The sequence below is a fragment of the Lonchura striata genome, chromosome 15, assembly GCF_046129695.1.
Source record: "Lonchura striata isolate bLonStr1 chromosome 15, bLonStr1.mat, whole genome shotgun sequence".
Classification (NCBI taxonomy): Eukaryota; Metazoa; Chordata; class Aves; order Passeriformes; family Estrildidae; genus Lonchura; species Lonchura striata.
Genome location: NC_134617.1, coordinates 11,695,238 through 11,718,676, shown reverse-complemented (window position 1 = coordinate 11,718,676; position 23,439 = coordinate 11,695,238).

The following is a 23,439-nucleotide window of genomic DNA, read 5'->3' as shown; positions in this document are numbered from 1 at the left end:
TGGAACTTTTTTAAATTTTTGAGGTTTTTTTCATGGTGAATTAATAGAAAAACCCCACAAAACCAGAGTTCAGTAGGAATGAAAAACACACTGTGCATTCTTAATGGTTGGAGAAATTTTCTGTTGGAATCCAAGTGTCCATTTCTATGTGGAGTTTGACTAAGCTGGCTTTGGCATTACTGGATGCAGCAGTTGAGTGGTCAATCTTACTTGTGATACAAACCCAGAAGTATGTTAAGATCATACTTATATGATGATGAACAGCAGAGCATAACTGATGAACTAGCATATTTATTTCATCACTGTGAAAGGTGCTTTAGAAAGCCTCTCCAGTCCCTCAGTTGGCATTTGCTTTGTTTTATGCCTTTTGTTTCTGTTTTTAAAGGAATACTGTGTTGTATAATTCACTTGCCAATTTACATCTGCAGTATTACAAAAACTTCATACTATTGAGATTTAAGAGACTATACCACGTCCTGTCAAATTTTGTTTCCTGGTCTGTAACCTTTATGGTTGCTTGTTAGATGTGAAGTAAGACATTTGACATAAAGGGCAACCCAAAACGGGATGAATTTGACCTTATAAATTAATGAATAGTATACAGATACTAACATGACATCTTTGTGAAATTGTATTCCCAATTAAGAGATTGGCTGGGTTTTCTTTATTTGCTTTCTATCATTTTTTGGTAGACAGATTTTTTTCTTATCTGCAAGCTTTTGAGAACAGGGTGACATCTGCTTACAAATAAGGAGGAATACAAGTTGGAATGGCCACTGACTACCTAGTCAAATGTTGAGATGCAACATGGGTAGTCCTTCTGAAAATATAAACTTTTGTATTGATGAGAAACTGTAGCAGCAGTAACTATGTTGTCCTGGTATGGATAGCTTAATCTGTGAGTGACATGTCTCTGCTTTCTCCTGTGCACATCATGAAATGACTTGTAAAGAGTCCCACAGCTTGTCTGCACATGCTTCACAGATATATGTTGGTAAATGAGGTAAAAAAAGTATAAACCACCATGCTCTAAAGCATCTAGCAGTTTTAAACAAGGAGACTTTTTTTTTTTTTATCAAAATGAAATATAGTGGGCAGGAAGCTTCAGCATTTTTATAAAGCATTTCCTCTTAATAATCATCTTGGACACAAACTTACTACAAGGAATATTCCATCAAGCAGACAAACTGTAAGATCCAGTGTGATATTTTTATAGTGACAAAGTTCAGTTCCAGTAGTGAGAAAATGGGAACTTGGCCCTGCAATCAAATCAAAATGTGCTGAGTGAAGCACTGGCCCCCTGATTTAGTGAAAGACTTTTAAACAAAGTAAGTTAAAATAAGTTTTTAAGTAGTTTTCTTGTGTGCTAGTATAAGGTAAGCCCAGGACTATTTACACATTTCAAATTAGATTATTCCATTTTATTTCTTAAGCGTGAATGGTTTTTAATTTTAATTTTATTGTGACACGTTTGAATTTAACCTGCTTATAACACAGATGAGTCTTAAAAGTGAAAATTAAAGTAAGGTTAATTTCCAGTTTGTGATGTCTATGGACACTGTACATCACTGTACATCTTTATCCTTCACAGGATAAAGAATGATGGATGTAGAATCTAAATGAGAAATGAGATAAACATAGTCTTTTAAGTTGGGTTCATGTAAGGTGCTAGAGAAGAGAGTGAATCTTTTGTTTCTTCAAAGAAGATAAAAAGACAGAGCCTTAAAGCTTGTGATGTCAAAAATAAAAATAAACTTCATCATTCTATAAGGCAGCTGAGAAAGAAAAGGTAGATGTGATCTGGCAGTGAGAGCAGTTCTGTTAGGGAGTTAGTTATATACGTGAATAGGCAAATCCTTACTCTTAAAAAGAGGAGGAACTTTGTTTTAAGATATTATCTTATATTTTTCTAGAATAAAATCCTAAATTCTTTACAGAAATCATGTTCTGGAATGTAAATGGCCACTAACTACGCAGTAGAGTTTTCATGTGACAGACCTATTGCAAAATAGGCATGGTCCTGACCAAGCAGGATTTATGGCTGTGAAGGTCAACAAATGTTGTAATAGTTTCTTTCTCATTTGAAGCTTACTGTGCTTATTTAGATTGCTCTGACTTCCACAGAGATTATAAATGGTCGTGTACAGATGTTCTCACAAAGGGGTAGTGCACATTATCTCTTAAGTTATTTTAGTGTTGTTAATAGAGGTGTAAAGCTATTACAAGACCAGTATTGAAGATTCTAGAATTCCCTTTTTCATCAGACCCAGTACAGATTAAGTTGTTTTTCTTTTTACAGACAGCAGGAAGACCAGGAGGGCAGAACATGCATTGATCTGAGTGTTTTATTATGTTTGCAATTGATAACCTTGTTGGCAGCCAGGTTTCTCCCAGGCAACCACAGCCTCTAGTTCAGTTTCCCTAAGCAGTTCAGTTAAAGAAAACCAACATCAAATGACTTATCTCATTGATCAAAATATGAATTTGCATATGCTTCTAAAAGAACTTGCAAGTGGCTGTTTCTATAAGCAAGAAGCACCCAGATATTCTAACTCAGGGCATCACTGGCATCTGACAAGGGCAACTGATTTGCATATTGTTAAGTCATGAGATATTTTCCAACCCCATAAAATTAATCTGCCATGTCCAGATATTATCAACTTATCTTCACAGTGGCTTCATTATGCGCCCTCAGAAAGCAGCTAAGGAAGTGTAGGATATTCTGCTTTGCTTCTTTTGGTAAATTACTTTGTCTGCTGAAACTTTTTCTGGCACCATTGCCCCTTATGGATCAGAAAGTGTTTATTGTTGTACTGGCTTTGGCTGGGATGGAGTAAATTTTAACTGGGTTATGGATTTGTGGTGGAAACAGTGTTGCTATCTCAGGGATGTTCTTGCACAGCATCAGGGCTTTTTCTCTTCACCCACTGAGTTTTTCCACTTTTACTCTCTCAGTGTCCCCCCTGTCCCACTGGGAGAGGGTGAAGGAATGACTGTGTGGTCCTTGGCTGCTGGCTGGGGTGAAGCTGTAACAATTATACAAGGAGCTGCACTGTGCAGGTTTTCCTTGGAATCCTGAGAGCTTTTTTGTGTCCTTCTGCTGGCAGTGACCAGAGGAGCTATGATGACATTCAGTTTGGCAACAGGAACATCATGCTGCAGCTTTTGGCAGCCAAATCTGCTTGGACTTCCAGGGAGTCCCACTGTACTTAAATTAGACACCTGAAAGCAGAATCCAAACCTCTCAGGTGTAACCTAGCAGTCTGGTAAGCACAGAACACAGTGACCTCCTTTTTCCATTTAGAACATAGAAGAGGATGAGTTTAAACACAGAAAAATTTTTATGCTTGTAAAAGATAATGAAGCTTAATAGAGGTCATACCAAAAAGTGATGATCTTCCTCTAATTTCTCCAATATTTTTTTTATCAACAGGACAAGTAAGGGAGATATTAAAATACCACATCATGTGTTATTCTGCTAGATCTAGTAATTGCTCAGTGTCCAATAGTGCCTCAGTTATGGTGCTGGGATGGCAACAGAACTGTTTCCTATTACGCATCATCTAAAGAAAAACAAGCAAGGACTTCTGTACTTGTACTTGATGTTGCTTTTATAAACAATGGAAATAGATTCCTTCCATTTAGAAAAAGACTCCAGATATTCAGCTAGTTATAGAGATCAATATTTTATTAAATAAATCACGCTGAATAAGCAGCATAAAATGAAACAAATTATGCATCTTCACAAAGGATGCTAGTGCACACCAGTCCAGAAATACCCTTAAAAACTAGTGTAATGTGAGAACCAAGTCATCACCTGGAACCAGCAGGGTGCTGGTGCCTCGTGAGGCTTAGCTCATGTTTGGCTCATTTTCTGACTGTGCTCCTGAAATGATGTTCAGCTTCAAGGACTAAACAGTAGAACAATACTTGTTTGTAAAAAGTGTCTTTCAGAGGGAGGTTGTCTGTTATCTCAAAGATTGAGGGGATTTTAGTATTTAGTTTTACATTTTTATTAATAAGAAAACAGACTTCAGATTTCTTTAGCTTATGTGCAAACTGTGTGGAAATTTACAAATAATGAAAACTGGAATGGCTGGAGATACATGCCAGTTTTAACAATGTTAATATTTTAACAGTGTTGTTAAAAAAATTGTATCCTGCCCAATATAGGGTAGATATCTCTTAACTCGCAGAAATATTTCTTATTTTCTTATTCTGTGGAAGATTGGTACCATGTAGGTTCAGCAAAATGCAATATTTAAGGCTTGTGATCCATAAACTGCAAGGCAATTGTAATTTGAATTTTACTGATCTGTTTCCCAAGCACAATATTTCTTTGTGTGACACAACATTTGTTTGTCTGTTCCTAGTTAACAATATGAAAAATCTGCTTCTATTCACAATTACAGTCTGAGTTGCTGTTCTGATTATGGATCGGGAACCTTGATTTGTCATGTGATAAAAGCTGTACCTCAGCAGTGAAGTTGAGATAAAAAGGAGAAAAGCAGAAAAATATTTGAACAAGTAGAGTTCCATCTCTACTAGCCATTAAAGCAGGAGTAATTATACATTGATGTTTTTGAAAGAACGGTGCTTTTTCCCAGTATTCAGCAAATACTTTTTCCACCCTTCAGTAAAGCAGAGAGGAAGAAACACAGGTAGAAATAGGGAACTAGAAGTGATGGTACTCAGGAAGGATAAAGTTTCATAGATGACAATAATAAAAATAAAATCAAATAAATATTTTCCTAACATTATTTTCCCAAATGACACAGAAAATATATGGAATTCTGAGCAGTGCAGCTTGAGTTACATGGGCTAGATCATTGCAAGGCAGCTCAGAAGTAAACACGCATACAAAGAATATCCCAGGAGTCTTCATGTGAAGTGAATGCATAATATTAAGTAGATTTGGACAAAATCTACTTATGTATAAGAAGTACTAATCCATTATAAGTTTTCTATCCTAATTTTTATTTAATAGGGGACAGTACATGAAAACACCAGAGTATTATGGTCTGATCTGATCAAAATGTCAGAAAAAGTTACAGAAAAGTATTTTTGTATCATAATTTTTTGCATTCTGTGTCTTGTAACTAAAGGTTTATTATGTTTTGGATCCTGCAGACATTATATAGGGCAGTTTTTCCTGTAAGTCCTTAATACCAACATGAAACTATTTAATTGTAAAATAGTTCCAGAGAACATGCATTTTATGAAGATAATGATATCTAGACGTGTCAGATGCTTTGATGTTGTTATAAAATATTATTTTATAATTTTATGATCTTGTAAGATTTATGCTAATGCTGCTCTACCAGAACCCTCCTGTGTACAAAGAGAGTTAGAAACTAAGCAACTTCACATCAGAGTAAATATTTGGTGAGTGAAGAAGTTGCCTGTTTTATTTTCATAATAGGTATCAGTAACAGTGACCAAGCCCAGAATTTTTATATCACAGCACTGAGGATTATTCCCAAGCATCCACAGACTCATTTCTTCCTCATTTTAAAACTTGAGCCGAGCCATAAACTATAGAGTATAAGGAAGGCAGTCAAGTGAAGAGAATAAATGGGACACAAAGATGTGCTGTAAGTCTGTGGGGCAGCTGTACAGCTGGAGGTCAAGGGGAAATAGGGTTCTGAGAAAACAAACAAAAAACCAAACCCACAAACTGCATCCTAAAGAGGGTTACTGAGAGGAATTGGACCCTCTTACTGACATATATAGATAGGAGAAATAACAAATATTATTTAGGATAAACACCACACTGGTTCTGCCAGCTAAGCTAGAAATCAGATCGATGAGCATTCCTAGGCAAGAAAACACACACAGGTCAGTTGTTTTGGTGAGACACTTTTTCACTACAGCAAAAGAATAAAACCCAGCAGCTATGAATAACAAGATGAAGGGGAATAAATCATATTACATGTTGTAATAATGCAACTCTATCTGGAATTAGGGATTATACTGCTATTATTACCTCAATTAGGAAAAAATAAAAATATGTTCGTAACTGGAATAGTTACACAAGCAGAAAAGTTAGCAACTTTCCAGGAAGCTCCTATATTTTAATGGTCTTTTTCATATCTTTTCTACTTAGATTTATTCCAGTGACAGTGTTGTATTATATAAATGCCTAATTTTGTTTTGTTTCATTATGTTTTATAGAAAAGACAGGTATTTTTATCTAGGCCCTCATGAAGTAATTTCCTAAAATTCTTCAAATACCCAGATTAGGAACCTCCATTGTAGTGCAATATTTGGAGATGAAGAATGACTAGAAAACATGTTTTTTTTCAATAAGCTGAAGGCAGCAAAACAGGGTTGGGAAGGAAGAACTGAGTAAGCCACCCTAGCCCTGTCAGTAAGCTAAATAAATATTAAGCAAAAACTGTTTGGTTTCAACCATTTTGTATTCTTGAAGAAGAGCAACTGTAAACTTACCTTGAAAGAGAAATAAACCCAGGAATATTTTCTCATATTTTAAAATATTACATGCTGTTTATTTTTTTCTGTTAACTTTTCTCTAATATTCAAGGTTAGAAACTTACTGTGTTCTTGTTAGATTAAAAGGCTAAGCCAAAAGTCCACAGAAATACATTTGCAATTGAAATGTAATTTGCAGCAAAGAGAATGCTCTCACTTGAAGCAGTATTGGTTATTTATATGAATCACCTAATCAGAAATTTTAAAAATTACATTGCATTACTTAGTTTATTAACACCTCATACATATTTTTTAACATGAAACACTTGTGATAACTACTCCAAATTCATGGATTCCAAATTGTCTGCTAAGGGATAGGATTGAACATTTCAATTGATAAAAGGAACCACAGGCAGCCTGAGAATAAAAAGAGGAAAAAGTAACTGACTGTATAGCTCAAAACAGCTCTGCATCAGTGGATGCAGATTCTGCATCACTGCCAATCTTTGGAAAAAATTAAATTTGTGGGAATATGTATCTAGGCATATCTGAACCTGCTTTGAGGCAGGAGAGAAGACTACTTCACTTAAAGGAATGCCTTCTTCCCAAACTGTTTTTATTTTTTATGACTCTAATGTTGATTTATTCATTGTTGCCTGTGTTTTGGTCAGCTCGAATGAGAGGAAAGACAGTGTAACATTTTATACTTTGCTCTGCTGTATACTTAATCTAAGCAATGAAATGCTTTTTCTATTTGTGAACAGAGGCATATTTCTATCGAAATTTAACAGGGGCTTGGTATCTGTCAGATGTATCAATATCAAACTATAACTTTAGAAAAAGGGGCATGAAAATGTATTTGTTCAAACAAAAAAGCTTTCAAATGCCCACCATTGAATATGTTCTATCGTGTATGAAGATGTAGATGGTTTGAAAAGAGACAAATTGCATTCCCCAATGCCCTCTATGAAATACGTAACCATGTTTATGAAAAAATTGAAAAAAATATGCTTAGGCTTTCTTACTGATCTGTGTGTTGGCAGTAGGTGCATTTCAGGGCAAACCCAGCTGCTCTTCTGCCCATGCCCTGGGCCAGCTGCAGTCACCTTGGCACGAGGTGGGGGAGCACTGGCACAGAGCTTTGTCATACAGCAATGGAGTGTAGCAGCTTGGGAAAATGCCTTTCTGAGGAGTTGTCTGGACTGAAAACAAGCCAGGCACATCAAAAGACCTAAATCCCTGACAAGGGGCTTGAAAAATAGGTCTGGGCACACAGAGGAACAAGAATCTGGCAAACATAGAATGGAATGAAAGAGCCTTAGGACGCTGTCATAGAAAAATGTTGAACAAAATGTTTGAGAATGGGCACCTCTTCCTAGAATTCTGGTATCACTTTACTGAATGCTTCACTTAGAGGGGTTTCAGTCAACCATTCAGATATTTTCTGTCAACCATTCCTCCTACATAGCTGCCACTTCATTTATTTCTGGTTTGAATGACTCTCTCAAAAATAACTCTTGAGAATTAGATTGCGTTGTGTAGTTTGTCACCTTCAAGAGAATAAAATCTTTTCATAAGTCAGGAGAAGTAATAAAGGATGAAGGGTTGGATTTGGAAGAGTGGTGGATTTTTTTCTTATTTGTTTTCTTGGAAACTTAAGAATCAGAGCAGCTCTAAGTGGGCAAGGAAACAAATAGAAGGAGATCTGGAGCAGCAAACTGTACTTTTTGAGAAGGTAGCTCCAGTACAATAATCAGGTTTGGTTGAGTTGAATTTAGTGCAAATTCTTGAGTAATGTCACAGCATTTTTGTCTACAAAAGCAGAAATAAGAAGTAATGCTTGAATTTAAAATACTCCAACTGCAGGAGTGCAATGAGGAAGACATCTAAAGATGTCTCCCTCTTCAAAGTCAAGCTTTTGGAATTGTGTACTTCACATGAGCTGGTTTTAAATCTGTTTCATTTGCTTGTGCTAGACTGGAGAATTTGAAAAACAAGTAAGAAAATTGACTTGCTATGTTTTTTGCAGTTGTTCTGACTGTGTAGAAGTAAACAGGAAAACTCTCTTTGCTAGTCCAGTATGCCTTTTTCAGCTTCCATTTAGATCTACAAGCCCTTTTTTGTCAGTAGTGTGTAGTGTTTTGTGGTGATATTTAAGGGCATTGTGCTTAGTTTGGGAATACAATTTGAACCCAAGCTTCTGACATTTAAAAACTCTTTTCATTAAATATCCTCATAGCTTCTTTTCTTTTCCCCACAAAATCACACCTTATTCTTTTAATACAATTGTTTTTCAGCCACATCCATTACATTTTAAAAGTATTTTGAGCAACTTTCTAGAGACCTTTTGGATTTACTTGGCAGTGCTTATTAGTCAAAATTTCTCCAGCAGGTTTATTTCTTCTGTAATATTTAATACTTAACTGGTACTGTGCACTTGGTCCAAAACTGATTTTGGTTACTTCAAATGACCTGAATTTTAAATCTGAAGGCAATAGAAGCCGTGGTGCTCAAAAGATAAGGGGGAAAAAAAGAGACAAAATCAGGTAACTTAAGCATTGTTGTCTTGGCCTTTTAATTGCAAAAAGAATTTCAGTTTTGCCTGCAGGAGCCCTGCAGTGACTGATCTCTCTGGCCATGGTCTGTTTTGCTGTGTGAGGTCCAGGCAGGACCAGCAGAGCTGTCAATGCTCTCCTGCCTTTTCCAGGTCACTGACAGCCTGGAACTTGTGATTTTCAGTCCCTCTCTAATGGATTCATACACAGTTAATTACAAAGGATCATTTTCCTGGACTACAGCCAGAACAAAGGTCTCTGAAAACCACTTTTCTGAAAGAGTCTCAACTTCTTGCTCCTGAAGGTGAGAACTGTGAAGTTTGCTGCTTATCCATAGGGCAGATGGTGGCAATGCCAATTTCTACAGGAGCAGCTTCCATCAGCCCTGGTGTGGAAGATCAGTCATTTGGAGTGAAATGTTAATTAAATGTCTTATGCTTTGGAGTCCTACTTTTTCTAATGATGGTGCTGATTTAGTCTCACTGCATATTCCAATAAAGCTGCTGCCTGCAGCAGCTCTTACCAAGTGCTGCATTATCTTTCAGACATTCAGGAGTCACACTCTGTGATTCAGCTCAACCTATTTTTTTCAATTTTCAGTGAAAAGTAGCCTTTGAGTTTGAAACATTCCCACTGTGTAAGGCAACTGGTCAGGCAGAGGTAATACCATAGAGGCATCTTGTGTCAGCAAAACCTGCCTCTAGTATGAATCAAGGGGAGTACATGGTTAAAGCCCTTTTAAATATAATTTTTTGCTTGAAAATGAAGAAGAAAATAATAGTTTCATATTCAGTTGTATTTTATGTCATATTATGATACTGTTTTGGAGGCAGAACAAACTGGCTATTCCCAGACCACCAGGTGTTTCATAAACACCTGAAAAATCTCTGCAGTGGGACTGAGCAATTTGCAGAGGGCCAGAAAACAGATTTTCCCAGGATAAGCTTTTTCCCACTGATGAGTGTAATCCTTGAATAATCTTATGATCTTAGTGCAAGTCAATGCTGCTGCTATCAAGCTATGAATTATGAATTCTCAATAGATCCACATCTTGAACTTCTCCACTCTAAATCAGTCTGATATTCCATTTTTCCCAATTAATTAATAATCAGGAGACTCTAGGAGCAGAATGGATTACAGAAAGCGTACAAATGAGATCAGATGCTTTTCCTGAATTAATTCATGAATAAATTTGAGATAATTTTCTTTCTTTTGAAAAAAAAAATTGTCCCATTTTTGTCTTAAGGAAACTAAAAATAAAGAGAAAATAGAAAAATATCAACAGTTTTAAAATGAAGCATAACAAATTTTTCTTCAGAGGAAAATTGAAGTGTACTTTTAGTTTTAGGGTTTTTTTATTAGTGTTGTGCTTCAGAACAGATAAAATATGTATACAGAATGTTTAATAGTCACACTTACTGGAGGTCTAAAGTTACACATTGTATAAAAGAACCTAGTATAATAGTTCAGAGGCAGAGACAATACTGATCTATATGTTCTATTTGGCTATCAATATAAGTTGGACGATTTCAGCCTGAATCATAATCTTTGGAATTTTGACAAGTTACTTCATTACAGAAGTTAGAAAATAATACCTCTTGGCTTCTAGAAAATGGGTTTATTTGTTGTTATTTAAAAATTGCATGTTAAAAATGGGGAATATTTTGTTTCACAACTTTTTTTGAGTCCCCACACCTTTACACCTTTTGTCCTTAAATTTCCAAGCAGCTGTTAAGGTAGGACGAGTAGGGAAGAATTATAGTTTGGGAATTGATAATGAAGTCCTAGAAACTGATGTCAAAGCTTCAGGGAGCTGCAGAAGTGCAATAAGAGAGAAGGATGTAAAACAAAATCAGTGTGATCTTGGGGTCTTTAGAAGTGTCACTTTCAAAATGATCCTTTGTATTCCTGAAAAAAGGAAGCAGTGTTTGGGACAATGGTGGCTAAGAAGGTTCTGTCCTAGTTACAGGAGTTTGTCACCCCAAGCAGGTGGGTACCAAACATGAGGGAGTGTTCCAAGCAATCTCAGGTAACAGCTATTGTTTATTAAGAAAATATAGCTATGAGATGCTGTAGAATCAAAACAGTCAGACTTACCACCTCTCATCACCCCTGGAGATTTGTTTTGACATGAAGAAACAACCTGCAAGACCCACAGCTTGGGAACGGATCAATTCAATTCACTGTAGACAGAAAATGTTGGCTCACAAAAGCTCACCTTTTGCATTGTGTGGCCACAGCACACAAGTGCCAATGTTCTGCTCATCTTCCAAGCTTCAAAGTGATTTTGAGAAGAAAACAGGTCAGGGATTTTGGCTGGTGCACATGAGATATAACCAATGTGTTTTCCCCTGTTAGTGAGACTCTGTTCTGGTCCTGTTCTGACCTGGGGAATGTGCAGGGCTGCCCTGCACTACCAGCAGGATTGGTACTGCTGCCAGCAGGGACACTGGGGTTTCCATGCACAGTGACACAGCTCTGCTGGCGTCTGAGAGATATGGAAAATGCTCACAGTTTGTGGATGCATCAGTTGGGGTGCAGGGCTCTGTATCACATTGCCATTAAGGTACTTCCTCTTTTGCACATTCAGACATTGACCTTCAAATGCACTTTTACCCACAATAGAAATCCTCTTCTTTCCTCCTGCAAAATTTGTTAGTTTTGTGAGTCTTTAAGAAAAGGCAAACTAACTTGCCCAGTTGATATAATTGTGAATAACTTTAGGACTTGCACTTTATTCTATGAGTAGTCCCAGGGAAAATTACTAGGGCTGCAGAATTTGTTATAAACAGCTCATTTATTCAGGAGCATTTACAGAAAATATTTACTGATCCGCTGTGAGGGATAGTGAGATTTTTCACATGTTTTTAATTAAACTGAAACTTCTATGTTTGCATAATAGGCAGCTTTTCTTGCTTGGTTGCATACTGGTTTTGCTCTTTTTAATTATTTCTTATGCAAGAATCCTCTTCACCTTCCCTTTGCTCTAAGCAGTTTGTTGTTGTTCACAGTTGTATTTTCACTGACAGCTTGCTTTGCTGTGTTTTCAGTGCATAAAAAGCAAAACATACATTTCAGTCTCAATTGCTTTCATTTTTAGATTAGGAAAACTGAAATACAAAGTGAGAACAAATATAAAATCTTCATGAGAGAGAGAGCAAAAAATCTCTAAGATCTGCAGTTTAAAAAACTCTGTAAACCTTTCATCTTTAATCCTCTTATAATGCTGTCACTGGCTGACAAGTAGGTGGGGAGATTTTCTATTTTATGGCATAGAAAGGACACAGTTGTGATTAAGGCATAGACTGGGGCTCAAAGGATTCTAGTTCAGTTTACATCTTTTGATATAAACTTTATACAGGTGTCAGTTTAGAATTCTCATTTCCTTTTCTCTGTAAGGATAGTAATTCTGTCTATTTAGATGTCATAGTATCAAAAATATTGTCTTTTGCTATGGAACTCTAAACTTTTCTGTAATCTGAAATTTAGGCCTCCACTTCAGGGATGCAGTTGTACATGTGCTTATTCCCTGTGGGAAGTCAGACTAACAGTGTGGCTCCATACACCCACCTGACACAGAAGAAGAAACACAGAGAAATTCAATGTACCAAACAATGCATCTATTAGCAATATGAAATTTGCATAGTACAAACGTTCAGCAAATTTCAGTGCTGGGAGTATGTTGGTATTTCAGTGTATTGCTAGCTCTGCACTATGAGGAAAAATGAATATTCATCTTTTTGGTGCTGCACAGACAACAGCAGATATTTCAAGGGCAGCTTCAGTAGCATTTGAAATGCATATCAGCATTTTAAAACACTTTTATTAGAAGCTATTACTTTTTTACTTTTGTTGTTTGACATGAAGACAATATATTTTGATGTTCACATTTAGTTATTGTGGGTTTATCTCCTCTTGTATGCTGTTCATCTTATAATGAAATCAGGTTCCTTTTCACCTGAGAGTAACACGCCTTATTTTGTCTTAACCTAAGTTTTGTGCACTGGGCAGCTGTGTGACCGTGCAAATCATATTCAATCTTTTAGACTTACAGTATTAATCAAGCAAAGATTTCTACACCAACAAAAGAAATGAATTTGTGAAGGTTTGGCAAGCAAAACATTTTTTTTTTCCAATTAGTCAAACTAGGAAGTTGTTTTTTAATTGCACATTAAGAAACCTTAAATGGGTCCTTGAGAGCTATCTGATGTCCTTTACTTACCGTTTTAAAATTTACAAGACAGGCAAATTGTGTCTGGATGTTTTCTCACTTTTTCCAGAGTCTGTAAAATAGGTCAAGGAAGAAAAGAATCAACTGAAAGAATGGAAAATCAAATGGAAAGAATGGAGAAGAGGCTTGAACAAATGACCCTTGCATTTACCACTTCTCCCAATGGCAGTATCATCAGAAAAGTTCTTGGTAGAATAATTGCTTGGCAGTGTGAGCCAATTTATCCTGATTTTGCTTGCAGATCATGGAGATTATAAAGCACTCTAGGTGGAAAGCTCTGTGCAGGTGTCCAGGATTGCTGCAGTCTCTGTCTCACTGGGACTTTTGTCATTTTGTCCTAGACAATGTAGAAACCATCCAGTGGATTTACATTCATTTCCTCTTATTCTTCTTCAAAGACCACTTTCAGAAATGCATTTTCTGCTCCTCATTGCCTCCAAATATGTATTTCAGTTTTAAATGGATTAAACTCAAGGGATGGGTGTAGAGTCCACATTCTTGGTTTCTATGGTAGCAAATGGAATTCTTCCAAGATTGCCTGCATGAGTTAATATGAGATACAATTGAGGGGTGATCACCTATAGGAGAACTCCAATTTCTTGAAACTGGAAAATCTTAATTTTATGTAACATTATTAGTCGATGATTAGGGAATCATTATGAGGACAGAGAGACTAAATCCTGGGATTTTAACTGCCCATCAGTGTCCTATTCTGACATGTGAGATCATGTTTTCCTGCTGCTGGTAAGGGACTGGGGTGATTAATTTTATAAGGTTAATAAATAAGCTGAAAGAGCCTGAATGTTTGTTATAGGTTGCTATAGGCTTTGTTAACTTGAGGTAAAGGGACATTTTAGATTCAAAGTAGGAGTAATGCAGTAAATCTTTATAAGTCCTCCCCCAGAGTGCAAAAACATCCAAACCAAAAATCCCCCTTGAGACAAAGGGGTCTGCTTCTGTCTAGGGGTGGCATTCCAAGTGCTTCCCTCCTTAATGGGCTTGTGCAGTTTGCTAGACAAATTGAAAATGCAAAGCAATGCTTCACCTACTCTCCAGGCAGAATGATATTTCACAAAGAATATTTGGGTAATGTTTATGAATATCATAAGATGGTCCATTTTCTTGTTTTCAATATTTACTGTAAATATGTAGTATGGTTAAACTGAAGATTGTCTATGAAGATGATATCCCCAACTAATACTTTAACCATTTAGTGGTAGAGCAAACATATTAAAGGAATGAGTGAGATTCACAGCAATGAATGTTATTCACTCTTTATGCAACTTAATATTTAGCTTTACATTAAGTGTTAGAAAGAGATAATGTATCACTGAAGTGATCACTTCTTAAAATTCTGTATGTACCTGTCCAACAATCTGAGGAATAAATGTTTGTTTACTTATGAAGAACCTTGTACCTTCCTCCTACATTTATATTTTTATGCTAATATGTAGATCTTGGTTGGCATATATACATCTCTGTGAACTTGGGTGGAGTCAGCAAAATCCCTGACAAATTGACACCCAAGTCACACCCAAAAGATGGTTCTGCAGTTTTGGGGGATGTTTTTGCTAACACATCTTAGAACATTGTTCTGCAGTTGTGAGCCTGAGGGGGATCCCAGCAGGGTTTTCTTTGGTCCCTCTTTGTCGGAATCTGGGTATTGATGATTCTGACATTGTGGAAAGTCTCTGTCTGTCAGCCCCGCTGCCAAAGCAGAAGCCATAATTGGTCTGTGCTGGTTCCAAGGTTGTTTATTCTGTTTATCTCTCACATGTTCTGCTGCCCTGCCCAGCTCTGTCCTGCAGGGCAGCGTGTGGGGCTCTGCCCTCAGTGGGATGTTACAAACATTAAATACCAGAAACTCCCTGGGCTGCATTTACAAGAACGTGCCAATATCTGTCACCTACGTTGGACAGTGTGTCCCCAGCCTGAACCAACAGAAAAATGCCAACACCACAGTGAGACATGGAGGGCATGAAAAGGAGAAAAAGGACAAGACACACCCAATTTCCTCCATGTTGTCCCCTTTGGACCCCTAATCTAGAATCCTAAAATTTTACTTTTGCACCCATGCCACATTTAATTATTACTTATATCAAACACTCAGAGCTTGTAATTCATCCTGTAAGACTGAAAACTCTTTTCCATGGACAGAGATCACAGACAGTGTCTCTGGGGGCTCTGTCCAGGGGGGTTCCTGACCCCTGCCAGGGTCCCAGACCTGCCAGGGCAGCCAGAGGGGTGCTCTGGACTCCCACACCTCTTTGGTTCCTCCACCTTACGAGGAGGGTGTGGCATTGAAGGTTCCATATGAGCGTGGACATTTCACAGGAGGCAGCTCTGTCCCATGTCAGTTAAAAGCCCATTTCCCCTGAGATTTACAACCTACACCAATGAAATGTTGGTTTTTGCTCTGTATAAGACCTTGAGAAAAAGTGAAGATATGCATTCTGAAGTTCCCACAGATGACTAAGTAATTTGCCAAGTTACTTTTATTTAGTGATCTAACTTCTCTCCTTGGGTTTTGATTGTCTAAGTATACTAAGGACAGGTGACATGAGATTTAAAATTTTTAAAAAACTTCTGCAAAGAAGTATTTTGAAATAAAATTGGTATATTGTGCTGAACAGGATTAACAAAGTAAAAATGCAGATCTAGAGCTACATACAGATGGTGACTTCACCTTCAGGTGGGGAAGTATTCATTGCTAGTTGTGACATAATTCTCTAATGGTTCTGATTTCTGAATAATAATTTGTTCCAAATGAGTGGGATGAAAAGGTGCAAACTTTAAGAATGTTAATTCTTAAAATGTATCTAATGAGCTTTTAATTTATGGTTTCCATTATTTTACCATATTTTCAGGGATATAGTTCTTTTGATTACTTTCTTTTCACTTTCATTTCCTATGTAATTATTTTATTTTTCTTCTTAATATGTAAAGTATGCCTTTTGTATTTTAACTCTTTGAAAAGCATGTTCCTCATAATAATAGCAGAACATCTTGAGAAGCTGCTGCTGTTTAGAATAAAATGCATTCTGTTTTACTATGCCATGAATAACTTTGATTACATTCTAATATTTTGCTTGCTACCTATGAATTAAGCAGAACTTTTCAAGTTAGATTTTTTGTTACTAAACCTGAGAAAGTGCTTTCCTTTTCTGTTTCAAAATGTTCATTGAATACATTTTCTAGGCAACATCAGAATGTCAATCCATTTATTGGAGCTGTGATAAGTGATTCAGATAAGAAAAAATTATTTAATTGTATTAGTAATCAGAATGATGTAGGGATCTGGTAGTACTTTTTACAGGAATGGTCATGATAGTCTTCATCTACCAACATTGATTTACGAAATTGTTATGGTCTGTATTTTTCTAAGATGTTTAGAAAGACAAATAGAGAACAAAAAATAAGCTGCTAATACTTGTCTCCTTCTTTACCTAGAAAAGATTATTGCAAAGTTAATTTAGAGTTTTTATTTTTAAAAACTTTCTCCCTAATACTGCTTTTTAGTTCTATGGGTTTTTTTTTGGATGACAGGGTAAAATAAGGACGTCTTTGCAAAGGAGCATCTTCTCCCCTTGTCTTTTTCCTTTTACCATGTAAAAATTCAGGAGTACTGAGATATCATTTCTTCTGTGCCTGGATGCCAGGAGAGTGGAAGGGAAGGTAGAAGGAGCAATAAGAGGGTACTTAGCATTTATTTGGCAAAATCCCATAAGAATTTTTACAATTATCTCAGATGTACATGGGATGTGGACTTCAGCCTGTTTATATAATCAAAACCCGTGTGCCTGCATTAACTCAGCATTATTGGTTCTTCCCCTTTGTACAGGTAGGAAAATCTCTGGAGACTAAAATGCATGTTCATGAAGTGAGCTTGTATTCAGCTTATCCCTTAGGAAATACTAGCATAGCAAATCTTATTTCTGGTTTGGGATGTATTTTATTCTTAAATTACCCGTTTTATCTTTAAATTCCCTGTAAAGAACAAAATTGCCAACAGAGAAAAAAAGAAAGTGGATCAGATTATTTTCAAATTTCAGAGATTTTGAACAGAGCCAACCACTTCACTGCTTTACCAGACATAGTTTTGTTCACTTCTCAATAGCTCTAAGTTATGCAATTATAGAAGAGCTGTATCATTTACACTTGGGCAATATTTGGCACCAGCTGCTGACACCAATGCTAAAAGGAACAGTTGGAAGTGATGTAGAGAGAGAAACAAAAACTTATCATTCTTAAAAAATTATATGTAGAAACATCACTTTATGGTTAACTATTACAAAGTAATAACACTGAATAGCTAGTAAATTTTCCTGTTTATCATTGATGCTGAACCTTTCAAATCATATTAGCTTTCCCACGTTGTCCTGTCTCATGCTGCTCAGGACTTGTGTTAGTGCACTGGTTTAGGACAAGAAGGGATGAGGGAGGAGATGCCAGTAGCACTTCAGTAATAACCCAGGCAGTGGGTGGGACCTGCCAGCATGCACAGGCTTTAGCACACCCAATTCCTGCATGGACAGGTTCTTTAGAAGGTTTTGGAAGGAAGCCATGGTTTTGGCTAAAAAAAAAATCTCAATTTTTTGGGTTCTGTTCAGTCCTATTTTCATATGTACTTGGCACTCAGATTTCTTTGCACGCAGTGCTGGGTATGAGGTTGACAACAGCTGGAAGGAGGAACTGCCCTACCTCTTCAAAGTGAGTGCTCCAAAGGACAGAAAAGGTTTCCAGTGCCTAAAAAAGGTATTTTGTTAAAGCGCAGACAAATGTACTAGAATGAGACGACTCTTCAAATATAGGAAGTTCTCAACAGTTATGGCAGATCTTGCAGAGTAGTTTGAACCAAATGCCTTCAGGTGTACTAAGAGATTGAAAGGTGGTTTTTTTAGCATAATTTTGCTTTCTGTTTTACATATTTTAGATAGATTTGTAGCTTGAGCTAATGTGTTTCCCATGTGACATTCTTACCCATGAGGTGCTTTGGACCTGTCTGTGCAAATGTTCTGTAGGACCTGGAGGGAAGCAGAACAAAGTCATACTCTCTGGTCCTCATTCCCCTTTGTAACAAAGCCTGATTTAGAATATTTCAATAAATGTAGAAGTAAATTATTTTAACAAATCATAATTCAAGGTGTGCTTAACATTATTTGTAGTTTGTTTTCATAAATTTTGGTTGTGGTGTTTTTTTTGTTGTTTTGTTTTTTGTTTGTTTGTTTTTTTCTGTAGTATATTTGAAAAACAATCTGTAGAAATAAATGGGGGAAAAACCCTTTTATTACTTCATGACTGTTTCTGAACTGGGTTTTGCTGCGTGTGGGAACTCAGGGCAAGGGGAATATCTCTGTCTGCCCTGGGGTGCTCTCACTCCCAGGAAAGCACTGACTTTGACACTCATTCATGGAGAAAGCTTCCAAAACTTCAAAGTAAGCTAGAAACTGCAAAAGTGTGAAATAAATTGTAGAGAGTAGTTTAGTATGTCACATGGGTGAGAAATTTAGGATTTTAAGCATATTGTAGATGGGAACAAGATGGAGGGTACAAGGTATTCTCTTGAGTTCCTTTCTTCTTCTGCCTCCTTCTTCAAGGGTTTGGGTGATATCTTGTAATTGTGTAGAAAAATCCACATTGCGGGTCTTTAGGGGTCAGTTATTGGGTTAGAAAGGGAAATAATCTAGGTGTCAATTCTTAATTGGGTAGTTTAGTTTTTGATTAGACTTAAATGGCCTTGCAACACGAGGTTGTTAGCCATTTTTTGCTGTTTTCCTGCTTGCAAGATCAGTCAGTGTGCTGAAGTCATGATAAGATAAAAATAAAACAAGAACCTGAAGACCAAAGAGTCCTGTGCATCTCTTTTTCCTGACAAAGAACTGCTTCAGGAGGGTTTCCCCTTGCTAAGGGAGCCCCCAGGGAGTTTCCCAACTTGGGGCATGCAAACTCCCAGCTGCAGTTTAATTTTTGTGCATTTTCATTTTTTAAACTTATTTCTTCTCTATGCCAAATATTTGCGCTGAAGAACAAATGTTTTATCTTCATTTAAACATAATTTATCTTAATTTAAATAATAATAATAATCTTAATTTAAACATAATAGTCAACTACCTTCTGTCATGCCTGTATAGTCTCTACCTGTGATTCTTTGATGCTGAGACTCTCCCAAGGGCCATCCAGGGTAGATTGGCCAGTGTGTGATTATCCAACAGAACAGCTGAAGACCCCTAAGAAACTGGCAAAGCTACTGGAACCAGCCAAAAATGTAAGGAAATGTTACCTGAGATTTGAAAGTATTAATGGTGTCTCTTTTGGTACGACTTGGCTTTCCAGAAATACTCAGTTTTCAGCAGCTGTAGGCAGTATCCTCAGGTGCTTGAGGGCAGCAGGACAGCTCCTATGTGGGGAGGGGATGGTTTAGGTGAGATTTATACCACACCTGCATGTTCAGGGTCTGCAGATTGTGCCAGAGAGGGATGGGCCTTAACTTGAGCTGGCATCAGCTCTCCTGAAAGCAATAAAATAAAGGTGAGCTTGAAGTTTCTAATTGTTTTGTATTTCCACTTCTTTGTTTCTTGATATCAAGTCCGTTAACTTTATTATTCCACTTATCGCTTCTTTAGAAGTAATAGTTTCCAAATTGCAATAATTTTTCAGGGTTGAAATGGAATCACAGATTTAGGGGAAACTGTGGGATGGTGATTTTTGGGACAGAAGTGTTTGTGCAAGAAAGATTCAGCACTGCTAAATCAGTTGGAAGCCATCAAATTCAGGCGATGTAACTGAGGGCAAAGGAATTGGAAAGAGCACAAGGAAAGTGCTCTCTTCTATGAGAAATCTCACTCTGGCAGCAGATTAAAGTGTTGTGATGTAAGAGAATGAGAAGCAAAAAAGCTTTTGAGATCAGAATAGAAGTGCTAAAACAATCTGTCTAGTCTTTCCCTTCTAATCCTAAGGGAAGCACTGAAATGAGTTCTGAGATGATGGATATGCATTGTTTTGTCAATACAAACATGGAGACTTTTTTTTTTATCTTAGTAAAAGCATAGTAAATTAACATGGAGTTTTTTTTGTTCTTTAATACAGCAAAGTATGCAGCTATGCTAAATCCTCTCTATCAGGTCTGTTTGACTTTCAAGCATTCATAGTCTGGTTTGCTGTTTTTATACACTTCTTGTAAATATATTAGCTGTGTAGACGTCTCTGTGCTCATGTCTCATCTTAGGAATGAAATGAGAAGTCTTGATTTGGAGCCTTTTGGGGGAAGGTTGGTGGTGTTTTTGTGGGGTATTGGGTTTTGTTCCTTTTTATTTTTTTTTTTCCCTATGGGTAAATTAGGCTTCTCACAGCAAAATAATTGAATATGTAGTTAGGCTTATAGCATATACTTGAAAATTCTAAAGAGAGTGATGCAGATTAAATATCATCAGATATAGGTTTCAATATACCAGTATTAAAAAGCATGTTTCTGGTGTAAAGATCAATATTCCTAATGTTTTTAATACCGGCTGAATTAAAGCTACAGTAATATTTTCTTATTTCATTTTTCCCTTTTCTCATTTTGAGAATCAAGATGAATTTTATGTGAATCCAAATAAGAATGTCTTACCCAGTCTAACATCGAGTGATCTGAGTATTTTTCCCACAAGAAAGACAACCTTTTAAAATATTTTTTTGTGAAGTAAACTGACATTCTAGAATGAATTATTCAAATGTGTTTGCTGACTTGTAAGCAAGCTCTTAGTTCATGTCTGTTATTCAAGATCTTTTAAAGGTCATGAGCTTTCTTTTACATATTGAATAGGTAAGTTTTTATTGTAAATCTTGTCTTTAAAAAAAAGCCCCACAGTAATGTGTAAGCAGGAATTCTAAATATTTTCATGTACAGAATCCTTCTAAATAAGAAGGGGAAAGTGCATTGGCTCTTAATTTTTATAAATGGAACAATAGATCTCTCATGGGTATAATAAACCAATTTATCTGTGAAGCTTTTTATAAGATCTAATTAAATTCTCAGCGAAGTGACTGAAATTTTGTTTGAAAGACAACACTTGCTTTTAAAATGTTATTTTGTCCCCTGGGGTGTAATTAGGTTGCATTTAGATGGATTCTTGATATGCTACTTTTCTTTTCTTCACTCTTACTACTGGGTTCTGCCGTGGATAATCCCTTAGTTTAAAAGAACAGGCTTCAGTCCCTCAACTGCAGAAGCCCACAAACAGGCTTTATTTTTCATTAAGACCTCATCTTGTAGCTATTAATTTCCAAATAATGTTACCTTTCTACTATGGCTACACTAAATGTGATCCTTCATGCATGTAGATGAAGCCTGAATCCCAAAGGTACCCTATTAAAAGAGAACTGCAACCTTCATTATTTTAGCTCAAAATGTATTTTCTGTAGATAATTTTGCCTCTAATTTGCCTTCTTAGCTTGTTGTTCTGGGCTGCCACTTTAGTCCATTAATGTGCAAATTCTTTTGCTTGTTTGTCTAATTCAGTTCTCAGCTGCAGCCTGGATAGAGCAGATCAGCTTAATATTGACTTCAGCCTCTGTGTCATATCCAAGCCTCAGTTTTTCTCCTTAACTACCAAATTCTTCTACAAATTCTTTTTTTCACATTGTCCTGCCTTTTCTCTGAAGCATAAGAAACTCTTCAGCAAACCTGGAAAAGTCCTTGCTTATTGTCTTCCAATAATTTTTTGCAGCTCATCTCTACCATGATCTACAAAATTTAGATTTAGTGGTAAGGCAGATAATCCAAAACTTTATTTTCCAAAGTATTTTTTGTTCCATATAAAATAATGCTATCCACTAAAATTTGTCAGTTAACAGAGCTTTCTTGGTCCTTTTTTGACATTTTTCACTTGCCTAATTATTTTATGAATATATTTCTTTTTCTACATGTTTTAATACTGAAGGGCTTTGGGGGCACAGGTGGCAGGAGGTCGAAATATATGGATTTCCAATAGTTGTTGTAATATGTGTCATTGAATCTGATACACTGTTATTGGACCAGTCCAACCGTGTTAGATTTATGTAACTGTGGGAAAATGAGGTAGAGAGGATTTTAAAAAATACTCCTTGATTTTTTTTTTCTCTTTTTAGTGTGCATGTATCTTTAACTTTTTTTTTTTTATTATTGTACAGAGGCTAAAATTATTCCATATGTGCTTGACAAAATATGGGTATTTTTGGGGCTGGCTAACATGAAAAATCAGAGAACTATTGTTGAGTCATGTGATCTTCCTAAATGCCAGATCTTTATTTATAATCTGGGTTTGTAAATGTTATAAATGTATAAAGATTTATAAATGCTTTGAAGGTGTCCTGTTTTGGTATAATCCCTGGAACAGCAGTCTCAGTCAGGATGTTACATACTCTTGGAATGTAAATAGCAAGTAAATAATTGTGCCACTAGAGTATACTTGATAAAACTTCCAATGCCAGTCTGAACATCCTCAGACACATCTCAGAGCAGTAATATTTATTTGCAGTGTGCTGAGCTTAAAAACATTTCAGCAAGCCTGGTGCATCAGGAGGGAGTTTCTTCCCTGGAATACAACTGGGACAGTTAAAATGTATAATGTGTATGTATAAACATCAGCAAAATGTTTTCTATGGTATGTATACATGAACATGGTTATGTAGATAGGTTTCTGGGCAGTTTTCTTCTGAATAATAGCACTTATCACACCCAATGTTTTGTGGCAATCTGGCTTTACAACACAAAGATTTATTTCTGTACTGAATAGCTAAAATAATCCCTATTAGAGGAACACTTAGATTGCACTTAGTTGTCAATTTCTTGCTGGGAATTATGTATTTCTTCATGAACAATCCTTTTGAATTTCTTGGGTCTCATTTCCTTTACTTTGCGTTGTGATATATGATGAGAAAAGTTCATTCACCTCCTTAGGGCAGATGTGGCACACTTTTCCAGTTTGTGTGGTTTGCATTATTGAGGTGGGGATATATCAGTTCTAGACCCCTCCCTTGCTGGAAGGAGAAGACAAACTGGCACAAGTGAGGGATCAGATCATTTGTTCCTCATTATTGCATCTGATTCATCAGTGCTGCAGGGTTCCTTAGGCACAGGTAAGCTGATGGCTGAACTAGGGTAAAGTGCTTTGTGTCACATTAATTCCATAGATCACGACAAAAAATAATTCTATGTATGTTAACCAAAATGCACTTGGACTGAGGGCATTAAAAGGCCAG